The following is an 18,348-nucleotide window of genomic DNA, read 5'->3' as shown; positions in this document are numbered from 1 at the left end:
AATTACAATAGATGACCTTGAAGTGTCTGATTTATAAAGTTTTACTGAAACTTTACTGCGAAATTTCTCAAAGCAACTAACTTGTCCCTTGCCAATGTCTACAGCCGCGGTCTTCATATCATTTTAAACCTTTATTCAGTTATCAGTTACGTCTTATACATCAACAAATGTCGAAGAACATGTCACATTCCTCTGATAGAAACAAAACGCGAAAGCTCCTTAATGACCACTGATTAGTTTCTCATTCGTTGAAGTATTGTATAAAATTCATATGGATTCTTTTTTTATTTGTTGCAGTGTCTTGCCTCAGAAAATCCTGTAAATGCAAACGCAATGAAAACTTTGTCAGCTAGTATTATCTTTTTCGCTTCAGGTGCTGTGTTGTCGCTTCTTTCTCAGCGCGAAGCTATTGGGCAGTGGCCGGCGGTGAATATTGCTGCTTGGACGTAAATCTTGTATATTAACTGTCTCAACTCCCAGCATGTCTGGAAACAATGACGAGGCCGTAAGTATTATGTATTATCAATGAAAGCATTTAAATAATTTTTGTCTTCAATAAAAAAATTCATTTCTTGCAGTTTAATCGTGCTGTAAATGAATACATCAAGATTACGGAGAAATGTTTCCGAGAATGTGTTCAGAGCGTTAGAATTCCGGAGCTGACCCGCAAGGAGGTAATTATTAGTCGCAAAAATGTACATTGTTCTGTTTGCTAAACTCATGTACGATGTTCATCAATCCTTTTACTACCTACTATTCACGCATTTTGCGAGCTACTGGTAGGGGTGTTGTTTGTCGCTACAAATAATATTACAATTATTTGTAGCGCCATTACAGCCCTGTTTAATACCATTTTGGACATAACTGATTCTGAATACATCAGTGTGTCCTTTACACCGGGACCCCTCAGATTAGAACATTTTGTGAAGTAAAAGACAAGATTTTTAAAAATAAGGTGATCATTAATAGGCAAACTTTGACTAATGCAAAAAATTTTCTGATGTAACTTACTTCAGCAAAGTATACAAAACGAAGAACAGAATGCATGACTTTCGAAATAACGGGAATTATATAATCAGCTTGTGAGCTAAACTCGTAAAGAAAAATTAGGATAACTCAATGTCGAGCACGCCCTAAATGTAATACAAGCATATGTCTTTAATCTTATTTTGAATGTAGTGTTCCACTTACTTAGACATTCTGTAACAACATGTTCATTATTATCTCTGTGAACGGAAACTGCACGTATTTGCAGAAGAAATTTATTGTTTCTGTAACAAATGTATTATGTCATATTTCAGTTTGTGCTATTTTATCGTGTATGCTATATGGAAAAATGGTCTAATGCAGGGCTCAGGTGTAAATGATTCTCATTATCTAGTAGATATTCATGACAAATAATTGTGTGATACATTGTTTCACTCTAGTTTTTGCGTTTAAGAATATAACAGGAATGAGGTCTATTGGACTATTTTGTTGCAGGTATCTTTCTACACGTGGAGCAGAAAAAATAACAGATTTCCTCTCAAAAATTTATCGACACAAAGTAACTTAATATAAATTTGCAGAGAAGCGCATATACCATGCATACAGACCACATCATCAATGGGACATTAAGTCGCACACTTCCTTCTATCTTAAGAAAACGGTGACGTTTGAAACATGCTGTCAGATTAAAAATGTGTACTACACCAGGACTCAAACTTGGGACCTTTGCCTTTCAAAGGGAGGTGCTGTACCAACTGAGCTATCCAAACATGACTCTTGCACTATTTTTACAGCTTTACTTCCGCCAGTAATTCATCTTCTACCTTCCAAACATTACAGAAGGTCTCCTACGAAACTTGCAGGACTAGCATTCCTGGAAGAAAGGATGTTATGGAGACGCGTTTGGGCAATATCCTTTCTTCCAGAATTGCTGGTCTGGCAAGTTTCACAGAAGAGATTCAGTGAAGTTTGGAAGGTGAGAGATGAGGTATGGGGAGAAGTAAAGCTGTGAGGAATGGTCATACATGAGTCATGCTTAGGTAGCTCAGTTGCTGAAGCACTTTCCTGTGAAAGCAATGGTTCTGCGTTCAAATCTTGGTCTGGCACACAGATTTAATATGCCAGGAAGTTTCATACCATTGTATACTCCACTGCAGAGTGAAAATTCATTCTGGTGATACATTCTTCAGATTTTCTGAATTGATTTGTGACTGGAAAAGTGATTAGTTTATTACTCTAACACTGAAAGACTAACAGAATGCTGCCTCATTGCTCTGTCTATTGAAGGTCATCAGTGAATTTTTTCCAGTCAAGGAATTACTGACATAAAATTTTTTTAAATTAGTATCAACATGTGGACACACACACACACACACACACACACACACACACACACACACACACACACACACACATACACACATGTTATATTAGACTTACCTCCATAATTTTTTTTTTGTATGATATATTAAATTCTAATATTAATTTTCGTTTTACTTGTATGCAACCAAACAGGGACATTATATGATCATCTTACTGTTACTGAGAGCATACAAAAGCTACAGCTTTAGAAAGAGGTATTCTTGCTCTATCAGCAATATTATTTACATTTTCTACCTACTAATTTATTGTAAGTGTAACCAAGTTTAAACCAGAAGAAGCTAAAATGAGTCTATATACAAGTAATTATTTAGTTAAGACTAATGCAATATATATACTAATGGGAATTTATAATCTCACAAGTGAAATTGTCAGATAATGTGGAATGTTGGAGACCAAAGTCTGAACATTTTTTAAAAATAGTACCTGAGGATTGTCAACTTCCCCTTGTTTGTACCTCACTATATATCTTTGAGTTAAGGGTGTGGAGTATAAGATAAAAGTACTTTTCCAACTTACAAAAATGTAGACTCACTATTTTAATATTTTAGAAATACCATGAAAGAGTAGATGCACTTGTATGAAATAAAAGACAATATCATTGTAGAGAGTATGCACAATAATTAGTATATGTAAATTGAAGTTGGAGATGGGGAGAAAGGAAAGGGAAGGGATTACTGATGTCTGCTGCATCAGGATATTACATGGAATCAGCTGTGATCTGTTATGAGTGAAAAAATGTACCGCACCAGGACAGGAACCCAGGTTCATCTGCTTACTAGGCAGATGCGTGAAAAAGTGTTATCATAACTGCTCAGACTGTCTCAGCATGCCTCACAGCCAATCCACACTTCCACCAAGTGCTATTTACCCACAGTCCCTGTCCATCTCCATAATGCTTGTTACTCTGATATTCCCGCAGGAGGTAGGACATACTTGTGCACCCACACTGAAGAAGGTGGATCCATTGACCATCTAGGCAAATTTGTTATATGAATGCCTGGTGTCTGTTCGTTTGGACATGTCCAGATGCAGCTGACTTCAGTAACCATTTCCCTTTCCTTTCTCCGCACCTCCACCTTCAATGTACATATAATGTATCACAGCTGCGGGTTCCACGTGGTGTCTGTTCTTTTGGACATGTCTGTAAGAACATACAAAATGCTTTCATACAATCATTACTTATTTCAATATGATAATGAAAAGCCCTGAGGTGAATAGAAGTAAAGGAAGGATTAATGGTAACAACTTATACTTTGGTTGCCACCCTGCTCAGTTGATGAGTGCATAAACAAATCTAAAAATGTTACTAGGTTTTCAGATAATGTTTTTTGTAGACGAATAATCTAGAATACAGCTGCATTGTCCCAGGGAACTATCTCATACTGGCAGTGCTGCTTGATTGGAACAAAGGGCTGTGACGAGTGGATTGGGGAAGAGGAGAATGTAGGTGAGGGGAGAAGATGGTGGAGTGAAGGGGGGCTGATAACCGTATCAATGGAGGGAGGGAGTTACAGGGCATGGTACAGAGATGTGTCAGTGGTGAGACTGCTCTGTTGTAGAAAGGGGGCATGGGGGAGGGGTTGTGTATGTTACATAACTGCAGAAAGGGGACTTCTTCACTCTACATTTTATTATTGTACCAGGTGAAGTGATCCTACAATCATTCACAAGACAAGGGATGGAGATGGACATGGGTCTGGGAGAGGAACTAGTGGAGAAAGAGTTCAGGGGGATTGTGAGTTTATAGAATGTGTTATAGAGACAACTCCCATTCAGAGAAGAAGATATTTGAGAGGGGGAGATCCAGATGGCATAGGTTATGAATGAGATGTTCAACTTGAGCATTGAGCATACTTCACTAAGCAGCATGTTCTGCCTCTGGTTAGTCAACCCTGCTCTCAGTCACAGTTTGGTGGTGGCTACTTGTTTGTTTGGATAAATGGTTCATAGCCATGCCAACATAAAAGGTTATGTGAAAGTTACAACTGAGCTGGTATATGATAGGAGTGCTTTCACAGCAATAATAGGCAACGTAAGCCCTGGTAAAGAATGTAGCTAAGTTATTCTAGTTCAGCGTGATCTTTGGTAATGAGGATGTTCCTCATTTTTAGTTGGTTTCATGAGTGTGGTTAAAGGATTAGAAGCATTTATGGAGAAGGCATGGAATATCTGTTCGTGAACTAGATTTCTAGGCTACTGACTATCTGTGAAGGCCTTAGTAAGACCTTCAGCATACTGGTCAGTGGATTTTTCAACACTGCAGATGCACTTTCCGTGGGTGGCTAGACATTGTGGGAAATATTTTCTGATGTCAAAAGGATGGCAATCACACAGAATTCATAGTGAACTTTTTGCATATTTCATAATGCACGGTATTTTTGCATATACCACATGTGTTATCATGTGATGCGACATGGAATGGAAACGTGCCATGTGCTGCACCTTCCTCTTTTAATTTTTTTCCCCAATGACAATTAGATGCACCTGAAAGTGTAATGTAAGCTCAAATGGACTTTGTGATAAAAGTATCAACATGTCAAGTATGAGTTACTTTTTCACACATTTTACAATAGTGTAGTAGAAATTTTCAATGTACAAGTAACTATAATAATCTTCCTTGCATTCATTTTGTGTTGCATCACTGTATTTCTAATCTGAGTTAGTGGAATCCAGTACACATGTGCTAGTCTCTTGTCTGACCATCTTTACATTTTGTTTCTTCTATGTAATTAAATACTTTTTGTTTTATTTATGCATTACGATCCTTTTTCCCACAGAATTGGGTCCCTCTTCCTTCCATACTAAAGTGCACTGAGTTGACAAAAGTCATGGGATACCTCCTAACACCACGTCAGCCTCTTTTCTCCTGGCATAGTGCAGCAACTCAACAATGCATGGATTCAATAAATCATTGGAATTCGCCTGCAGAAATATTGAGCCATTCTGCCTCTGTAACTGTCAATCATTGCAAAAGTGTTGCCAGTCCGGAATTTTTTGTATGACCTGAACTCCCAATTATGTCCCATAAATGTTTGAGGGCATTCATTTTGGGCACTCTGAGTGGCCAAAACGTTCACTGAAACTGTCCAGAATGTTCTTCAAACCAACTGCATAATGCACTGTCATCCATAACAATTGTGTTGTTGTTTGGGAATATGACATCCATGAAAGGCTGCAAATGGTCTCCAAGTAGCCAGACTGCCAGAGATCCCAGTCCAGTCCATGTAAATGCAACCCACACCATTATGGAGTCATCATCAGCTTGCATAATGCATTGTTGACCACTTGGGTCCATGACATTGGAGGGTCTGCACCACACATGAATCCTACCACCAGCTCTTAAACTGAGGACTCATATGATCAGGCCATGGTTTACTGGTTATCTACAGACCAACTGATATGGCCACAAGGCCAGGAGTGCCACTGTAGGCTATTTTGTGCTGTTAGCAAAGGTCGTTTGCTGCCATAGCCCATTAACACCAATATTTCACAGCACTGTCCTAGTAGATACTTTTGTCATATGTCTCACATTGATTTCTGCAGTTATATGAAGCAGTGCTGCTATTTTCTTAGTGCTGACAACTTTATGCAAATGCTGATGTTGTCAGTCATTAAGTGAAGCCTGTCACCCATTGCATTGTCCATTGTGAGAAGTAATGCTTGAAATTTGGCACTTTTGGCACATTCTTTATACTCTGGATCTTAGATTATTGAATTTCCTTACAATATCTGAGATGGGATGTCCCATGCATCTAGCCTCAACTACCTTTCTTTGTTTGATGTCGGTTAATTCCTGTCATGAGGTTGCCGATGTTGTCAGTCATTAAGTGAAGGCCGTCAGCCATTGCATTGTCCACTGTGAGAAGTAATGCTTGAAATTTGGTACTTTTGGCACATTATTTGTACTGTGGATCTTAGAATATTGAATTCCCTTACAATATCTGAGATGGGATGTCCCATGCATCTGGCCTCAACTACCATTCTGCGTTTGAAGTCGGTTAATTCCTGTCATGAGGCCGCAATCAAGTTTGGATCCTTTTCACGTGAATTACCTGAGTACAAATGATATTTCCACCAATGCACCACTTCTTTATACCTTGGATATGTGATACTAATGCCATCTGTCTATGTGAATAACACTATCCTATAACTTTTGTCACCTAAGTGTATATTTCCTTTATTCCTCTTTTTAGTTTGAATGAGTTTACTGAGTAATTCAGTCAACTATTTGTGGGCGTGCAGCTTGTTAAATTATTAGTAGTTTAATTTCTTCATAAAGGCTATATTTACATATATACTCTCAAAACAATTGTACAGTGTGTAGCACAGATTGCTCTGTAACGATATTACTGATTTTTTGTCATATTGAACTGGTGTGTTGCGTGAGCTAAAAATGACTTTTTATATGTCTCTATACACACACCAATACCTCTTATCTTATTCTTATGATCCCTGTATGCAAGCTAGGGTGGCAGAAGTATAAATGTCTTCTTTATACCCATATTATGTAAATTAACACAACAGGGTTTCACAGCAACTATTTTGTCCTCCTTCCAAGAATTTGCACTCCTGTTACCTGAGTATTTCTGTTACACTTTTGTATGTGCTATACCAACATGTCACAATCCTGGCGGTGTGTATCTGAATTCCTTTGAAGTAAGTTCTCATGCCAGTTTGGTAAGCAGTGGAACATTTTTCTACAATTTGTCACAATACTGTCTTGTATGTGATTTTTTTCTGTTACATTGCACTTTTCCAGAACCTTTCCTACACATCCAAATCTTCCATTCACCTTCCTTAATATCAATTTTATGTGAATGTCCAGTTTTATGTCTTCTGAAACTCAAACTGTACAATACATATGAAGAATATCTGTTTGCCAATACCATTGTGCATCACTCAACAAACCCATAATCATTTTCACACCCACTTAAGCTGACTCCTGCACGTGGTGCCCCTGCATAGGTACTGGACTAGATTCTCCAGTACTGAACTGAACGTCAGCATTCCAAAAGCATTGCATTATAGGTTTCACTATGAATGGAAACCAAAGGTCTTTATCAAGACCTCACCTTGTGATTGTATCAATCAACATAGAAGGATTGTCTGTTGCCAAAGAAGAACTCCTGCAACATATTGCCAAGGAACCTAGGTGTGATATTTTATGTATACAAGAAACCCATCGAGATGACACCATGAGAAGACCAAAAATCCTTGGGATGAAACTGGCAGCTGAGCGACCCCATAGACAATATGGCAGTGCTATCTTTGTGAGGAACGATATAGCTGTTCTCTCTACCTCACTTACAGAATTCAACAATATTGAAATACTGTCTGTAGAACTGAATGGTTGTATTGTGTCGTCAATTTACAAACCCCCAGGAGCAGATTTCCAATTTTCACCTACAGACAACTACACCAATCAACAAGCTCACTTTATTGTTGGAGATTTCAATAGTCATAGCAGTGTTTGGGGTTATGCTGAGAACGACAGTAATGGTGAAGCAGTTTTGACTTGGGCTGATACCAACCATCTTAATCTTGTCCATGATAATAAACTCCCACCATCTTTTAACAGTGGGCGTTGGAAACGTGGGTATAACCCCGACTTAATTTTTGTTAGCGAGAACATAGCTCACCAATGCAGAAAAACTGTTCTAAATCCGATACCAAATACTCAACACCGCCCCATAGGCTGCCAAGTGTTTGCAGCCATTACTCCTAGAATCACATCATTCCGAAGGCGATACAATTTCAAGAAAGCAGACTGGCAGAAGTTTGCTGATCTCCTTGACTCAGAAGTTTCACGCATAGAACCCTCAGTTTCCAACTATGATGAGTTTGTAGAAGCCGTGAAAAGATGCTCAAGACTCTCAACTCCCAGAGGCTGTCGAGTTAACTACATACCTGGCTTGACAGAAGAATCCGTGAAGCATCTACATAACTATATCCAACTTTTCAATGATAATCCTTACAGCATTGAAACCTTAACTGCTGGCCAAAATTTATCCTCAGCCTTAGCCAAATCCAAAAAAGAACGATGGATAGAGCTACTCGAGAACCTTGATATGTCTAAAAGCAGTCAGAAAGCCTGGCAGTTGCTGCGACGCCTGAACAACGACCCTGTCCACAATCATGGCCATGCAAACATTGCACCAGATCAAATTGCTCATCATCTAGTTCAGAATGGAAGGGTCAATTGTTCTAAAGATAGAACAAAACTCAAAAGAGAACCTGAACGTGAAAACAACCATATATCAAATGACTTCATCTTACAAGAACTCAGAACCGCAATTCAGAAATGCAAAAATGGTAAAGCGCCTGGTCTAGACGACCTAATGATTGAGCAAATTAAACATTTTGGTCCCATCACGGAAAGATGGCTTCTGCAATTCTATAATGGTTGTCTGAAGCGGAAACAGATCCCTGCCATCTGGAGGAAAACTAAAGTTATTCCCTTACTAAAACCTGGAAAGGGTGCAGCTGATCCCAAGAACTACCGACCGATTTCGCTCCTTTGCCATTTGTATAAAATCTATGAAAGAATGTTGCTAAATAGACTCACTCCCATTGTTGAAAAACAACTCATACCTCAACAAGCAGGTTTCCGACCTGGAAAGAATTGTACAGCACAAGTCCTTAATCTGACTGAACATATTGAAGAGGGATATGAGAAAGGATACATTTCCGGGGCTGTCTTCGTGGATCTCACAGCAGCATATGACACCATTCAACATCGACAATTATTGCACAAAGTCTATTACATCACTAGAGACATTAATTTCACCAGAACTGTGCAGACACTTTTGGAAAACCGGCGATTCTATGTGGAGTTCCAAGGAAGAAAGAGTAGATGGAGAAGTCAAAGGAATGGCTTGCCTCAGGGTAGTGTCCTTTCCCCCATATTGTTCAACATATTTACAAATGACCAGCCTCAACCTTCTCTTACAAAGAGTTTCATCTATGCAGATGATCTTGCCTTAGTCACACAAGCCAGAGATTTTGACACAGTAGAAAACCAGCTTACTGTTGCTCTCAAGGACCTATCTGAGTACTACAGAGTCAATAACTTAAGACCGAACCCTGCTAAAACTCAAGTTTGTGCTTTCCACCTACGCAATCGAGAGGCCTATAGAAAACTTACAGTGTTTTGGGAAGATCAAGAGCTTGAACATTGTTTCTACCCCAAATATCTGGGTGTCACCTTAGATCGAACGTTGACCTACAGAAAACACTGCACTAACACCAAGCAGAAAGTTGCTGCTCGTAACAACATCCTGCGGAAGCTCACTGGCAGCGTTTGGGGTGCAGATCCCAAACTACTAAGAACATCAGCCTTGGCCTTGTGTTATTCCGCAGCTGAATACGCATGTCCTGTATGGTACAAGTCATCTCATGCAAAGCAGGTTGATGTGGCCCTGAACGAAACCTGCAGGACAGTAACGGGATGCCTCAAAGCTACACCTATTGATAAACTCCATAAACTAGCAGGTATTGCTCCTCCAGACATAAGGCGTGAAGTCGCAGCCAAACTTGAGAGACATAAAGCAGATCATAACACCGATCACCTGCTACATGGATACCAGCTACCAATTAGTAGACTCAAATCTAGGAGGAGCTTCATGAGAACTACTACACCCCTCACCGGTCGGACTGGAGCAGCCAGACTATCTCAGTGGACAGCAAAATCTGACAGTAACGATTGGATGACTCCTTCTGAGACCCTTCCTCCTGGTGGAAATCAAGTCTGGACAGTGTGGAAGTCTCTAAATCGGCTCAGGAGTGGCGTCGGACGAACTAAGGACAATCTGTTTAAATGGGGCTTCATGAAGGAATCTTCCACCTTGTGTGACTGCGGAGAAGAACAGACAACCAAACATTTAATTAACTGTCCTAGATGTCCTGTATCATGTTCCACACAAGAGCTTGTTGATGTTTCAGACAATGCTGCTGCCGTTGCACAATTTTGGGCTAATACCGTTTAGTTTGTTCTTTTATGATTTGACCTGATTTGTTATATTGTATATATTGTAAATATTGTTGTAATGTTTTTGACTCGAAATAAATAAACCCACTTATTACTGTACTTATGGTACTACTTCTATTCTTAGGCAAAGTGTAATCATACTAAGATTATTTACTGGTGTTTGGTGGAATGAGTCAGCTTCCAAAGATTGTGTCATATGTAATGAGATGCTGAACTCAGAAACTGAATGTAATTTGTGAAGTTCACAGCAATGAGACTTTTGGGATAAATCAATATGTATACAAAAAGGATAGGCTAATGAGAACTGGATATGGTGTATTCAGAGCAGTAGACAAGAAAGTCAACTCCATTGAGACTGAAATTTAAACTGTGTGCAAGAACATTGAGCAAGAATGAACATCAAGAGTTGGCATAAACTTATAACTTGGGTCATCTATCAACCTTCAAACTCACCCTCAAATGTAATTGAAATTTTAGACAAAATTCAGCTCACGAATACATACACTTCCAAATTGTACTGTCACCCCCAGACAAAACTTTAATCATCAAATAACTGACTAGATGTGACAAGACATCCTGTGAAACAACACTGAATACTGTCTCAGAAAACTGCTTGAGGATGATAGTTAGGAAGTCCACTCCTGACGGGAATACATTTGATTTAATGATGTTAAATAGATCTGAGTTTTTTTTAGGGCTGTTCACATTGAAATTGGTGTCAGTGAGCATAAGGCAGTCATAGGGGCAATGGTTACCAAAGTACACACAGAAACTAAAACAAGTACTTAGATTTACATGTTCAGTAAAGCAGATAAAGATCTGGTAGTGTCCTATCTCAGGGTAGAGATAAGAAATAGTTCTGGGTATGAGCAAGGAGAGAAACTATGGTTGAAGTTCAGAAAATTAGTTAACCAAACAATGAATGTGTATGAATGGCACCTAGTAAAACAATGGTATACATAAAAGCATTCCCAGGATATGTACTGGAAGGGGTGGGAGCGCAACCCATGTTGTTTGTGCCCTTAATGATTACATACTTTGAGACTTCGTAGCAGATGGCTCTGGGTACACGTGTGAGTAGTCAGTACCCATTTTGTTTTCTAGCTTTTTTCAAACTGATATTGAACTGATGCATTTGTCTGAGTGGTGGGGCAGAATGTGATCAGTTTCTGTAGATTTTTCTGTTGGAGATGCTGGGGTGTTTGAGTTGGGGGGGTGGGGGGGGGGGTGGCAGGGTGAGTCTGGGGGTCAGGGCACTTTCCCTTGCCTTTCAGTAAACAATCTCTGAAAAATATCTAGAGATGAATTCATTACTACACGATAGGATATAAAAAGTGTAAGGCTAATGATGAAAGATGCTAAATTAAATGCTATTCTTTGTCCAACAGGCAGTCCATGAAACCTTCAGTGACTACTTCAGCAGAGCCTTATAGACAGACCTCTTTCAAAAACCAAATAAATTCTGGTTTTATGTGAAAGCTGTCAGTGGCTTCAAAGTGTCCAGACACTCATGGATAACAAATGAATCAAAAAAGAGAGTAACAAAGAAAATTTGAAGAAACTTTTAATGGCCAAGATTGCATTCAATACTATTTATTCCTGATGACCAGTTTCAACAGTTAATACTGTCATATTCTGATCTTGTGTTATATATCCTGTTCCATTATCATTGTATCACCCATGCCATGTTGACATTATAGTGAATAGTATGCAGCAAATTCGACACAGATTTATTAAAAACTGAAACAAGTTTGTCAAAAATAAAAACAATATAGTTAAAAAGCACCTCTGTAGCTAGGGATGTCCACACATGTAACAATCCACTGATGGCTGTTAGATGTTGAACTGCAGAACAGTGTTCATTTCTGCACATGTTTACATTTACATGGCACGTTAAATACATCCTGGATCAACATTCTTTGAAATACATGGTTCAACATTTGCTTGTTTGGTGTGGCAGAATGTGAGATCAGTTTCCAAAGATTTGTTTCTGTAGGATGGGGGTGGGGTGTGGGGGGAGAGGGGGATGGGAGAGGGTTGTGTACTTCAAAGAATGTGGATCCATGAGGTATTTAACTTGTCATGTAAATGTAAACATGTGCACAAATGTACACTGTTACTCAATTCAACATGTAACAAGTATCAGTGAAAAGTTATGTGTTTGGATATCTCTAATTGCACAAGGTGCTTTTTAACTGTATTGTCTTTATTTGTGACACACCTGTTTTTATTTTTAACATACCTGTGCGGAATGTGCTACATACTATACACTATGTGAACATGGTATGTGTGATACATTCATAATGGGACAGGACTTATAACAACAAACATTTTTTTTAAGATCGGAAGATGACAGGCTTTTGAAACCAGTCATCAGAAATAAATTGTACTGCATGTGATCCAGGCCACTAAAAGTTTCTTCAAAGCAGATACAGATTGCTCATTCCCATCCCTAAATATGAGAAATTTCAATAAAAATTTGCTGAATTACATTTTAAAATGTTCTTTCATAGAGAAAGAACCAAATGTACTGCATCAGTTGAATGTTCATGCCACTGCAATGATGAGTGGTGTAGATACTAGTGTAAGTGATGTTGAAAGTCGTTGAAACTGCTGAAACTGAACAAGGGAACATGATCCAGTGAAATCTCTGTCAGATTATACACAGAATTTGCAACTCAGTTGGATCCTCTCTTATCCATTGTATAACATAGATCCTTTGAATAAAAAACTGTCTCATAGTTGGAAGAAAGCACAAGTAACATCGATCTATAAGAAGGGTAGTAAATAGAGTCACCCAACCTACTGTCTAATATTAACATCCCTCTGTCTTCGAATCTTAGGACATATTCTGAGTTGAAAGAGAATGACTTTCTCCTTATGAACCAGCAAGTATTTCTAAAACATCAATCATGCTTCTCTTACACCCTAAAAGCCATGGATCAAGGCAGTTTGGTAGATGCAGTATTTTTTTTTTACTTTCAGTAAGCATTTGATGTAATACTGCACCAGTTCTTATTAATGAAAATGTTATCATATGAGGTGTTAATGAAATATGTTACTCAATAAAGGATTCCTTGGGTGGAGTGTTACTGACAGATGTAGAAGGAACTTCAGATGTGCACCAGAGAAATGTGAGGGAACTCTTGCTGTTCTTGTTTTACCTGCATAACTTGGCAGACATTAATGATAGCCTTGGAATTTTTGCAGGTAATCCAGTTATCTGTAATGAACTTCTATCTGAAGGAAGTTTCAATAATCTCCAGTCAGATCTTCATAATATTTCAAAGTGTAATTTGTGCACAAAATACATCAATGTACAGCATTCTGAATATGTGGTGATAGCAGGTTTTTGTTGTGGTGAATGTTCTTTGGGATTGTGGGCCCATCAAAAGTCTTGCCATTTTATAGCACTGTTCATTCATTTTGAAGAAGCTGATACACATACAGTAAAACATTTTGCCCACATCAAAAACAGTACAATAACTGTATAAACTGTATGTAATTTTATGTTTGGACAGCTGTCTGAAAATGATTATTCTTTATGCACATATTATAGTGAAATATTTAGTGTGTAGCCCCATATGACTTGGTATTTTTTAACTGGCAGCACATAAATGAGTCACATATTTGGTTTGTAGGTATTAATGAACATGTAGTAGATGGTAGTGTGTGAAGTAATTGCCTCAAAAGGAGTAATAGGTCCTCAGAAAAAAATCTACATGTTATTAGGTAGTGAACAAATGTAAATATGGTTAATATGCAAAGTAATGTGTACTATTACTCAAATAACATTCTTGACTTGTGGATGTGTTGTCATGAATCTGCACTAATTTTTTGGCCTGTAGCACTACTATGCCTCTTTCTTATCCTGTCAATCAGTTTCTTCATTTACAACTAACTAACTATAATTCATTCTTCTACACTCATTTATTTTGACTACTGTTACAGGGAGTCACATTTACATAAAAAGATTGAAAGTACTGATTGAAATGATCAAGCAGTGTAAATAATGAAAATCATACTCTTTGAGTTGTACTAGGAAATGTAGTGTGAGACATCTATGACCTGATTAGAATTGCTTGAGAGTTGACATTTCACATGATGGAGCTCGTTTCCTCTAATCAGAGTGCGCATCATGCCTGAACTGCTTGTCATTGGCAAACTGCCAGTTGGTTAATATATTAAAAAACTAAAAACCCGCTTTGATTGCAAAAAAAGCACCTAGTATTAAGTGTTAACCCAGGTTTCAGTATAGATAACTACACCTTCTTCAGAACAACAATAAAACCCACAAGCCTTGAGGCTTGTAAGTGAGTGACCATTTGTAGCTGCAGTTTATGGCGGGTCATAGCCCATCGAACATAGGCCGGTGTGAGGTGGAGCGTACACCATTAAGTTAAGTAGTGGTTTTGACTTTGTACATATGTACTGTGTGTGTTTTCCTTTTCTTTTTCGTTTATAAATGTATAGCTATGGTGTTCTTTTAATCATTGACAAAGGTCTTCTTAGGCACTTGTGGGTTTTATTGTTGTTCTGAAGAAGGTATAGCTATCTACGCCGAAACTTGGGTTAACACTTAACACTAGGTGCTTTTTTTGCAATCGAGGTGGGTTTTTAGTTTTTTAATATCACTTTCAGTTCCCTGTTTGGCATTCTTTCTTGATGTGCTAGGATCCCAAATCACGGGTCTGGCACTTTCATTTCATATTTTGTGATACATGATAATCACACCTCAAACAACACACACACACACACACACACACACACACACACACACACACACACACACACATATAATGATGCTAATGAAAGACACACATTTAATACACAGCACTAACTAAACACTAATGGATACCTCTGGACAAGGTGTGATTCAGTATCATATGTGCAGTTATCATAATCACAGAGATCAGCTTACATTAGATAAGCTTCACACAACATTACATGGAACAGAGTTTCTGAAAGTTGCAATTTATAATTGAGACTGGATAATTACTCAAAAATACAACATGACTCAGTGTTATAGTTTAGTGCAACAGTTAGCATAATAACCTGCCATGTTGAAGGTCCTATGTTTGAATTTCATCAAATGATGTGAATTTTTTTTTTATTTCTAATTTTAATTAAAAGAATTTGATGATCATTTTTATTCAAATAATTGCTTTAAATGTAATTTTTTGTTTTTAATTCTTTGACACATCATTTTCAGCATCATACTGACTTTCTTATTCACTCTTTTTTTCTACCTATCATAATTTTTTCATCTGGAATATGCCTGTGTTGTTCATAAAATGTAGCCAAGTGCCAACCAGGATTGTTCATCCATTGCTAAGATAGCAGCTCATGTAGATAGTGAGAGGATAGGTTCAGGTAACCAATGAGAGCAGAAATTACAGTTTGCTTTTAGCACTGAAACTGAACTTTTCCTGTCTTCTCTTTGCTTATAGATGTTATCTTTAATAACTATGAACAAAGAGATCACAATTTTAGTTCTACTGCTGAATATTGACTATCGCTTTCTTGGATGCATTACAGATCATGAGGGTACGCTTAGCTTAAGATATGAGTTTAAATTCAGGGATACAAAATGCATGTCCTGCCACAGTTAAGTCATTGGTCACCGAAAATCAGTTCTCAACAGAGCATCTCACATTTCTGACATACCTTTTGGGGGCCACTTCTAACATTGTTCCATGTTCCACATTAACTCCATTTGTGAAGTAACTTGTTATGTTTATGTGTTACCCATAACTGAGCAGTAGCTGGTGGCTGATATGGTAACACCATAGTGGCAAGTGAGAGACATCAGCTACCAAGTAATTTTAAATGGCCAATAAGTGGTCAACCCCAAATATACAAAAAATATGTAGGTTTGTCAAGATGGAGTTTGCACTAAGTTATAGAGGAAATTGTGGCAAATTTTATGACATTAGTAAGAAATTTTTAGATCTTCATAGGTACAGAGATGTGACAGTGAGTTTTTTATTGTTTTAATGGAATAACATATTTTGTGTGTTGTACTGCAAAGAGCCTTAAAGAGGACTTAAGTAACATAAAATCTGAAGAACTTGTTAAAGAGCAACATAAAATCCTTGTGAACAACTGTCCCATAAAGGAAGTAGAGGTCCCATGAATATTTTTTGCCTTGTTGTCCATTATAACTTAGCAAAACCTGCACTTCGATATATTTACTTGTTCTGGATTTATTTGGGGTGGTTCATCTTAGCTTCCTCACCCTGAGTCCCTCATTTATGACAATGGAAACTATTTTTATACTTTTCAGATAAAGAGAATGTGAGTATACTTTCTGTGGTTCTAGTTTCATTAACATGTTATAATATGCACTAAGTATCCAACAACAATAGTTCCTCACACTTTTATTGTTTTGTTAGTGAAAAACTGCTGATTTCCAATCAACTGACATCATGTGAACTTGCAGCATCATTTATAGTACAAGTAATGATTGTACATTGTCTATCATATAACACCCTATTCTCAATAACATTACTTTTTTGTAAAAGTGTATGGCTGGTTTTGGCTTAGTAGCTTATGTCAATTTGCATTATACTATGTATCTACTGATAACTGGTAAACAATTTAACCATCTTTTTTCTGAATTTTATACTTTCTGTTAATAATACCATGTGTAAGGGTTTGTAACCACCAAGTTATTGTTGTATTTCCACAAATATGGGATCTGAAACATAATTGTTGTCTTATTGGGTTTCAGTCAAATTGTTTGGAGTCTTGCGTCAGGAGGGAAATAAAGTTGTACAATCAGAAGCTGAGCGAAAAATCAAGATATTCTAAGAAGAAATAAACAAAGTTTGCAGTGTGTTCATGTTTCATCTAAATATGACTACTTTATAAGACATTTGTTAAAGTATAATATTATGTGAATAAATGTATTATGAATGTGATGAATATTTTTTGAGTTTAATTTAATTTACCACTTCATAATTATATTTTCAGTTATTTGGAAGATGACTTATCACCACATATCAAGCTGTAGAAGGTCATCCTCTTATCAAATGATAAGTCAGTAGACATCCTGATGTTAGGGCTTCTCTCTCATTTCAACTTACTGATTTTAGAAAATGATCTCACTGTTCCATATTTAAAGAAGACACAAAATATCCATAATGGCCACATCACCAATACATACCACATTTAAATTCTGTAGAAAGGGTGGGTCCTAGTTTAAGAACATTAATGAATTATCACAACTTATGGAAATAATTAACACTGTCTTCAACTTCTAGGGAAGTGTATCCAGTTCCAGCTCTTGAGCAGCTATTCCCATCAAGAAGTAGCAATGTGAAAAATAGCTAGAGGGATTTGATGATCAAGAGATCTATGGATTTATCTGCATGCATTCTTAAGTAGAAAACTCACTAAATTTTCCTCCTGATGAAGATACAGATATTATTTATCAGATTATGTAATTAATTTATACAATGAAGAAAGCAAATAACAGTTAGAGATAGCGACTCACAGCTGTGCACACTCAATGGAAAAAGAACTTAAACACATAACTTCAAAACATTTTCCTTCAAATGACTTGTCTTTGTCACTTGATGACATTAATTTTTGCACTCCCACTTCTTAGCTTCATATTTATTTGGTTTCTCACTTTAGATTAATTATGGAACATCAGCTTTGTTGTTCTCACAGTAGTCTCCTCAAATCCTAGCCTGCTCAAAGCTGCCCCATTGTATGTCTGTCACATGTACCTTGCCCTGAAACTGAGAATGATTTATCTGCTATTGCTATCCTCGTCCACTGATCTCTCTCCTTCTGTCTCGATCCCATCTCTTCCCTAATTCACCTCACCTGCTGCAGCCAAGGTAATCACTCCTATCAGCCAGGCCACTGGGAAGGAGGGAGAATTTAGTCGTGTGTGTGTGTGTGTGTGTGTGTGTGTGTGTGTGTGTGTGTGTGTGTGTGTACTACATGACATTTATTTGCAGATATGTGAGTGCCTTTCC

The 18,348-nt window shown here is 37.6% G+C and overlaps 1 long non-coding RNA gene across 1 annotated transcript; it reads left to right on the top strand.

The window, feature by feature from the left end:
- The first annotated feature begins 386 nt into the window (after positions 1–386).
- LOC124554756 lies at positions 387–17,149 on the top strand. The gene is made up of 3 exons (XR_006968434.1): positions 387–505; positions 579–674; positions 17,091–17,149. It is a non-coding gene; the product is annotated as an uncharacterized LOC124554756 (long non-coding RNA).
- Positions 17,150–18,348: the final 1,199 nt, after the last annotated feature.

This window comes from Schistocerca americana, chromosome X (assembly GCF_021461395.2).
Source record: "Schistocerca americana isolate TAMUIC-IGC-003095 chromosome X, iqSchAmer2.1, whole genome shotgun sequence".
NCBI classification, from domain to species: domain Eukaryota; kingdom Metazoa; phylum Arthropoda; class Insecta; order Orthoptera; family Acrididae; genus Schistocerca; species Schistocerca americana.
Note: the sequence above shows the minus strand (reverse complement) of the source record. Positions and strands in the feature narration are given on the sequence as shown.